Here is an 8,830-nt window from a genome sequence, read left to right on the forward strand (position 1 = left end):
AGAAAGATCAGTCACCAGAATCCAGACCGCCTCAATGCTCCCATGAAAGCCTGAGTGTGTGCCTACCCCTGGGAACATGAGGCACTCCAGCTCACTCACACGGCAGGACAGTTCTCTGGCTCATGACTGAGAACATTTCAGTTTCTCCTTGAGCTCTGAATTGAAAGATACCAAGTCACTGAAGACATTATCCACATTTCCCCAGCATTCCCCATTAGTGTGCTTACTTTTGATTGTATATTCCAGGATACAATGAAATACAGCCACCTCTAGAACAGAGCATGGCAGCTGTTTAGATTACAGCAGCAGTATTAGTCAGGAAGTAAAGATTACTACCTCTCACATTGTGGGGGGAGGCAGGGGTTAGAAGAGTTGGCCAGTGTGCTGGCCCAACTAGATAAGTGGTCAGAGTCTTGTCTTCACCATATGGTGAGATGCTACCTTGGATAGTGCCCCACTGTGGAGCCATGGGGCATTCACGCCAGTACTAGCACTGAAGTCACTGCAGCAGACTGGAATGCTTGCACACAGGAATGGTTTCCTGCAGCTCATGCTCCATGCCCATGCTTCACCCCCCACAGAACTGAGTTTACCATGAATGCACTGTAGATAAAGTAGTTCAGCATTTTGATTTGCTGTTTCTCTGGGCTGAGGCTCTGCATGGGCAGGAGGAAGGGGACAGTCAAGCTGGGTACTCACGCTAGTCTGGAGTGGAGCCTGGCAAAGTTTCTTTGTATTAGTTCCTGAATGCACCCCAGCCCAAGTCCAATTGTGCAAACTGCTTTAGAGAAGCCTGACCTACAGAGTTGCTCCATTGTAACTAGCATTATTGTATACAGATTTAGTTAGACCAATGCCTTTGTCTTGTTCTATGCTTAGATCAGTATATTTGCTGATACAAGCTAAACCAACAGAATGAGTTTGAAACAAGAGATCAGGCACCAGTCTAATGAAAATCTGAGTTAAACCCAGGTAACAGTGTTTAGACATGATCAGCTACATAACAAGAGAAGTCCCAGCCCTAAAGAACCTACAATCTAAGTAAACAAGCTAGACACAGGGTGGGAGGGGAATAGGGTGACCAAATGTCTTGATTTCATTAAGAGACAGCCCCAAATATCAGGACTGGTTTTCATAGGTGCCTATTACCCTCCAGCCCATCCTGATTTTTCACACTTGCTGTCTGGTCACTCTAGAGGAGAAGAGAGTTACCCAAGGTCACAATGCAGGCCAGTGCCAGGGATGGGAGCATGATCTAGGTCTCCTGACCCCCAGACCAGCACCTTATCATCCAACTTAAAGCTTCCCTGGGCTTTTTCCCTGGTGCCTAAAGTAGGGCTTGGCAGTGAAAGCTGGTTGTATTTGCCCAATGGGAATAATGCAATACTCATCTGATATAGTGCCCACCACCACATCTCAAAGTGAGGCATTATTCATAATCCCCATTTTACAGATGAAACAGAGGGGTGGGAAGTGACCTGCTCAAAGTCACAAGCTGGTCAATGGCAGATCCAGGACCAAGTCTCCTGACTTACTCCAGCGCTCAGTCCTCCAGGCTATACTACAGTCTCCCATGCACTAGATTCAGTCCCAACTACCCTGCAAGGTAGACTTTGGGGGAGTACCACTGCTAGAAGGCAGGATACTTTGTAGCATAGCCTGGATTAGAGAACATCTACACCAGTGAATAGCAGTCCAGGAAAGACTCCTTGCATAGTCATGGCTAAATACAGCCAATACCCATCAGATCAGAGTTTGAAAAGGGGTCTAACTGGAAAAAAAATTCAAGAATGCAGAGGACAGAGAAGACACCCTGCTCTTTTTCCCAGCCAAGGTCATTTTGTATCTCTAGAAAACCCAAGAATATAGAGACCCCATCACTGCAGTATTGATCTGGAGGATGATTAACCAAAGAGCCTAGCCTGGACCAAAAGCTGGAGGGAGCTCAGGGACTACAGAGCATGTATTTTAAGCAACATCAACCTGATGAGTTTTGCGTTTAAAAGGATACTGGTAAGGCTCTGATGTTAACACCTCCCTCAAGCTAGCAGTTGTTTCCCCACCCTGCTTCTTTTTGGGAGAGAGACAAAGGCCATATATTTAAAGACAGTTTAATTAGGAAGACACTGAACTATTCATTATGTGCTCAATGCAGGGAGAGGAACATGTTTGCACTTCATCAAGGAAGGAAATGGAGGTCGTCCTAGAAATCAGACAAAGCACATTTCCTGGGCAAAGTAATCGATACGTGAAGGGGTATAATAATAGCACGAGATGATCTGACGCAGATGCCCTTTCAGTCTACTGGGGGGAAATGCAGGGTAAGAAGTTACCGTGAGAAAGGCAGTTGTCAACATTCAGATTTTGAAGCTCGCAAGCACTGGACAACTGAAAGCAGCAGTTGATACCTTCAGGGTATTCTGATTAATAATATTTTGTAATCAGATCTGCTGATGTTCCACACTGATCTGGTATTACACATGTTTTACAATGGGCCAGAATGACACATGTAGCTACAGTCCTGTGAGCCCCTTAAGATGATGTCTAAGATGAGAAGAGCTGTTTCTGGAGTGCACTGTTGTCCAAAGGATTCTCCTCTAGTCTGGTCCTTTCCTCAGCAAGCTGACAGTCTTGGATTGTCTTTTCAACAATGGGAACTGCATAGGTCTGAGCTGCATATATTCCAGTGCAGGTCCCAAACAAGTCCTAGTACTGCAGAAGATCAGAGTTTGGCTACAATGTAGCCTCCCAGAAACCCTTTGAGAAATGGAGATGCCAGCAAAGAATCATCCTGGCCCATGCCAGCCTGCACCTCACCCGCCACTCACTGCTGTAAGTTTTCCAACTGAGTTCAAAAAAGCAAGATCCTTCAGCTTTGTCCACGAGTCCTTATCTACCGTGACAATTTTTTGTAGGGCAACCAAAGTTCTCTGAAATAACATTGGAATTAGTTTTAATTCCCCAGCCCCGGGCACTTGTTTCCCAGGACACAGAGTTAATTTAGTATTGTTTACTACTTCAGTGATACCACCCTGTAGTGTTGACAATTTTGGTATAAAGGTGTTTATATTAGTATCACTTATTCCTATTAGGGAAAGGGAATATGATACACTGGTAACAGTACATTTATACCACTGTAACTCCATCCACATTAGGGGCTGTACTCATATAGCTATTTCAGTAAAGTCACCTCTTCCCCCCGCCCCCCAAAAAATAGTTAAATCAATATAGAAGTGTGGAGACCAAATCTTCTACCCAGTCTCACTGCTGAAAACAGGACTGCCTGTGAAGGGAGAAGCAGTCAGAGAAGATTTAAAGATGAAACTAAAGACCTTAGTTGCTGTGACATGAGTGCAAGACACCTGTTACCAAATCAAACTAGGATCAAGGCCTTGTGTACAGAGGAAAGTTGCACTGGTTTATCTTAGTCTGTTTTAAAAACAGAATTTAAATTCAGCCAATGTAGGCTTCTGGGTAGACTTATTTCAGTTTAAGAGCAACTCATTTTGGTTTTAGCCTAAGTCTATTTTTAATTGGCCTCAGCTAAAGTGAAATAAAAGTATAGTTTAAACCCAAAATAACATCCACACAGCCTTTTGCACCTGTTTAAGTCTACTTAAAAGCCAACACACATACTGACCCTAAGCCAGTACAACTCTCTCAGTTAAACAAGCCTTAAGTAACTATTCAAGGTACGTGGGTGAATCAGGCCAAACTATGGACTAATACTGCCACTTAGTGGCTGTATTGGTTTGTCACTGTGTTTAGGATTTGCTTTGCAGTTTGTGTAGATCATGTGATTCAGACCTGACCCAGCATCTCCAGGTGAGCATTGTGTTGGCTGATTAGGCTAAGGGAATTGCCTAGGCTCTAGACCCAATGGCTATTTCACATTTTATTAATAGCTACAGCACTTAGTATTGTCAAGTAATATCTCCAATATGAAGGTTGCTCACCACCACCTCCCACCTTTTGGTATTACAACAGATCTTAAGACTTCCATCCTCCTTTGGGCATCAACCCATCTGCTGATGCTTCTGAGGTAGCTGGCTTACTACCTAGTTAGTTCTATTCTCTTTTGGCAAAACAGCTTGTCATGCCAGTTGGCTCATAGCATTAATGCTATCCTCAGAACCCATCTGATGCAGAAATAAGAGTTCCCCCCTCTTCTGTTTTACAGAAGAGAGATTAAGTGAGTTGTCCAAGGTCAAACAGGGGATCTGTGGCATAGCTAGAAAGAGGGTCCAAGTCTCAGAGGTTCCAGTCAGTCTTAATCACAGAGATCAATCAATCATCATCATCTCCCAACATGGACACTTAAGTTCTCCTTGTTTTCCTCCCTCCCCCACATCTCACCCCAGAACAAAGCAATTTGGCAACAAATTGGAAATAAGAGGCTCTCTTTCTCAAGAAAGAAAGACAACTGTCCACTTTGAAGGCTAGATGACAATCAAGGCATAGCCCTTGACCAAACGTGCAATAAGTATGAATCTCATTGTTTAGGGTGAGCAATCTTTAATAGAGTTAGGAATTGAATGTGAATTGCCATAATTCACTACCCAGTTTGTTTTCATATCCGGTGAAAACTCTAGTATCTGCTGCAGAAAAGTTAGTTTTGGGAGGCCCTGCAGCACTCTAGATTCTTCTGCACTAACTAACTCAAGAGGAGGCATTCTATCCAACAGAGAACAGGTTTTCAAAGCTGTCTTAGGAATTTGGGTACTTAGTACAGTAGCTAATAGGCATTGGGGAATCCATGTGTCTAAGGCAGGCTTGAGCACCTCAGATGTATATGCTAAATTATAGGACTTCACAAGAGTACTTCCAGTCATTACACAGGCTGCTTCAGTGTAATGTGACTATTCTAAGCAAATGCACATTCAGACTAGAATAGTTCACCACCGCTCCAAGAATGGTCATTACACATGGCTAGAATGGGTTATTTTGAGTCTTATCACCCCATCCTCTGGGCACATAGGGCCATCAGACACACACAGTGGAGGCTGCTCCTTCTTAGGCTCTAATGCACCATCTAAAGAGGAGAGATGTTAACAGTTTCCCTACACACTTCCACAGATATGAATACAGCCAGATCTCTTTTTAAGAAGAGCCCCGTACTAGAGTTAATGGGAATCAGATTTCACATGCCTAATGGAAGACAACATGCGGGAAAGGCAAGACCACTGTAGCAGGAGGATACAAGACATTATTATCTTTATGCCTTATACCTGAAGGTAGCAAGTTAAAGAATCATGATCATTAATCTCATTTAAGTTACAGTCCAGTTTTTCAGAAACTACTAGCTACTTTAGGTACCCAGTCAAATACCTTAAAACACTTGATTTGAGAAATTGCTGAGCACCCACCAAAAAAAAAAATAGATCCACACACAACACCACACACTTTAAAGGTGTCCTCAGTCAGATAACTAGAGTCACTACCTACTTCCAAAAACATTAGCCTATAGCTTTATCTAGCAAGAAGAAAGTTATAACAATGCAAGAGAGACTGGAGGAAAGAGGAGAGGGATGAAAAAAGCTTCAAGTTGGGTGTTTTTGCCAAATTCAGAGTTCTGACAGCAATTTAAAAAAAAAAAAAGAATTCAAGTTTTAGAAAGTTTTCATCCAGCTCTAGGGTTACTAGACTTGGAGCCCATTATCATGTTAAAGTCCTAGAGAACTAGGACTGAGCAGATCAAGAGACTCTACCAGTAAACATTCATTTTATCAATCAAAAAAACTAACCTTTTGTAGCCTGGCAGCAAAGTACATGCTTTACACTAGTCCTCAGGTACCTGGCAGGAGCTATTGCTTAACTAAACACATTTCTGGATCACTTATATTAAGTCTGTGCCCCTTGGCCAGATCAGCAGGGCTCTCTCATTGGTGAAGCCACACCAAATAGTTAGCACCTCCAAGACTATCAGCAGCCAGCAATTAGCTTTAAAGGCATTGATACTGCTGCTCCTTCCGCACCCCCTATAAGGAAGGCACTAAGTAATGAAAGGAAACTCCTTTCATCAAGAGGCAGCAGGCTTGTCAAATGAGAAACTATTGCAGCACATTGACAAACAGATCTGTTGCAACCATCTCCAGGGAAGTGAGAGTGACTGATTGACAGGGATCTGAGTTATAGCTAATACACTGGTTTTTCAGTCATGCTTAATTCCAGCTCAATCATGTTCACAGGGATTCTTTTATTTGTTTTTTTAATGAACCTCACAATTCTGCAGAGATTTAAGGGCAAGTGCCTGGCTCCAAGACACTCCTGCTCCGTGGATGTTTGCATGGTCTTTGTCCTAGCTGCTGTAGGGCTTTAGGAATCCCTTCTCCCAGCCTGAGTGGTGTTTTAAATCCCTTTTGCCTGAGGTTACTTCTGAACTTTGGACCCTCTCCTGTAATGGATGTTTCCAAACAAAGAACAAGCCCCAGGGCACAGGCAGGTCCAGTCTCCTTCAGCTGGACAGAGGGTTCGCTCTGCTGCCATAATTTAAAGAAGTTATTAAAGTGCCTTAATCAGAAGATATTCCTTTAAGGGGGATTGTGGCCCTGCACTAGAACTTGGGAGGCTCCTGGTTCTGCTGTAATTTCCTGTAAACATCCTCAGCTCTGCTTTGGAACAATCTCCATCTCATGATTTTTTGGACCCTGCCTTATGCTTGCTGCCTATGTGCCCTTGGGCAAGGCCCTGATTCCAAAGGTATTTAGACTCCTTTCACTGAACTCCATGGAAGTTAGGAGCGTAAATACCATTGAGGGTCTAGGCCCTCATCTCTCTGTGCTTCAACTCCCCCTCTGTAAAATAATACTTCCTCCCTGCCCATCCTTTGTCTGCCTTGTCTATTTAGACTCTTTGATACACACACAGTGATTGTCTCTTACTAGGTGTATATACGGCGCCTGGCTCTATGGGGCTTAATATGAGGGTAGAAGAAATACGTGGCGGAGCTGGGATTGACTTTCTTAGATGCAAACCAGGGCCTCAACTACAAGACCATCCTCTCCCCCATCAAAGGCCCTCAAGATGCTTTACAAAAGGGAGTATCATTTTCATTTTACAGAAGGGGAAACTGAGGCATATAGGCATGACATTAACCAAAGTCACCCACTGAGTCAGAAATGCCTTTCTGCTGGCTCTTGGCTCCCTTCTCTGCTATGCATATTGTCTTCCATTTTTCTACTCCCTCTCCCCCCTTTTTTGAGACCAGCAGGGAATGAATGAATTTACTCTTTTAAAGGTGTGCCTGGGAAAGTCAAGATATATATCCAAGACTGGCAATGCAATTATAAATGCCATTTTCCCAGAGATAATGGCTTGTGAAGTGTCTTGCCCAGGGAAAACACATATTTTCCAAGAACTAGTTTGAACATTTAAGTGACTTTAAAAATATCAACTAACGCCATCATCTGCTGCAAGGCCTTGTTGAACTCCTGTACCTCAGTGAATTTCAAAATGGAATGGCTGTTTAATGTGGAGGAGGAGACCTCAGAGAGTCCTTGGATTTATCACACAAGCAAAAGGAAACGTTGTTTACAGGAGATGGCTGTCACAGCAGCACTCCAGAAGTTGTGGAAACTCCAGGCATGGCCCTTAAAAAGTGAACTGAAGTGCAAGGGGGCACAGCCCTTAAAAAGGGAACAAAGGCTTATGTTTCAGGCTCTTTTCCTACTACATTCCCCTACTTTTTTCTGTTTATGGGGAGGATGTTTATCCATGTTTGCAGAGGTACCATTTTAACTATAAAGTGACATAACCCTCTACACACACACATACTTGTGTGGAAGCAATTTATTACCTCACCCATCTTTTCTCTCCTCTCCTGGGACAACATGGCTATAACATTACAAACTTATGGCAGTATAACAGATTCCCAACTAGGGAGGGAAAAGCTAAACACATATAACTGGATCCACCTTAGCAGTTGTACCAGGATAACAATGTATTAACCTCCTCCACCCCCCCAACGGTTATGACACAAAAATTGTGTCGATGCGGGTTTCGTTGCAGTAGCCTGGGGATCTGGAGTAGGGCCCATGGAAAATCCCTTATTCTGAAGCTTTACCCTCAGTTTGTGCCCCTTTCCTTTAGCATACGTCTAATATATGCTTTCCTAGCCTTTTCTGGTGCAAACTAACAATTGTAATGCACAGAGTTGCTGGTGCCATGCTATCTCACCCTTCCTGAAAAGTGGGTTCAACACAGACAGCAACTCACTCTTTCCCCCCATTTTGCCTAGCTGAAGCATTAAGCCCCCGAGTTTATGGCTATTCAACTGCTAATATTTTGCAGACTACATCACCCTAGCCAGGAGGCAAGATGTCACTCTTTCTGCAATCATCCACCTGACTTTCAGCAGAAAGCATCAACACTAGTGACCCTCACATATTGTGAACTCACTCCACAGATGAGTATGGTAAAGACTTGTACTATGTTCATTTGACTTTGGGATAGTGTACTCCTGTAATGGGGTAAAGTCAGTGAATTGGGTATGTGGTGTTGTAGTCATATTGGTCATACTATTAGAGAGACAAGGTGTGTAAAGTATTTTATTGGACCAACTTCTGTTAGTCAGAGAAGCTTTCAAGCTAAATGGAGCTGGAGGACTGCCTCACCCACCTTGTCTCATTGTAGTGCCAAGACAGTTTTGGTGAAGTGCCAAAGTGTGGGGTTTTTTCCTCCTCCAGCTGCAGATTTGTATCAATTATGGGGCACATAACACTAGCTCAATTCCACTCCATGGCCTTCTCTATATTTTCCACACCAGTAGCAGCAACAATGGAGATACTATGGCAGACAGTACAGGCAGCTCCTGCTGTTTCACCCACCCTGC

The 8,830-nt window shown here is 43.5% G+C and overlaps 1 pseudogene; it reads right to left on the reverse strand.

Moving 5' to 3' along the window:
* Positions 1 to 2,545: 2,545 nt before the first annotated feature.
* LOC142046219 (SLC35A4 upstream open reading frame protein-like) lies at positions 2,546 to 3,159 on the reverse strand (annotated as a pseudogene).
* Positions 3,160 to 8,830: the final 5,671 nt, after the last annotated feature.

This window comes from Chelonoidis abingdonii, chromosome 2, assembly GCF_003597395.2.
Source record: "Chelonoidis abingdonii isolate Lonesome George chromosome 2, CheloAbing_2.0, whole genome shotgun sequence".
NCBI lineage: Eukaryota > Metazoa > Chordata > Testudines > Testudinidae > Chelonoidis > Chelonoidis abingdonii.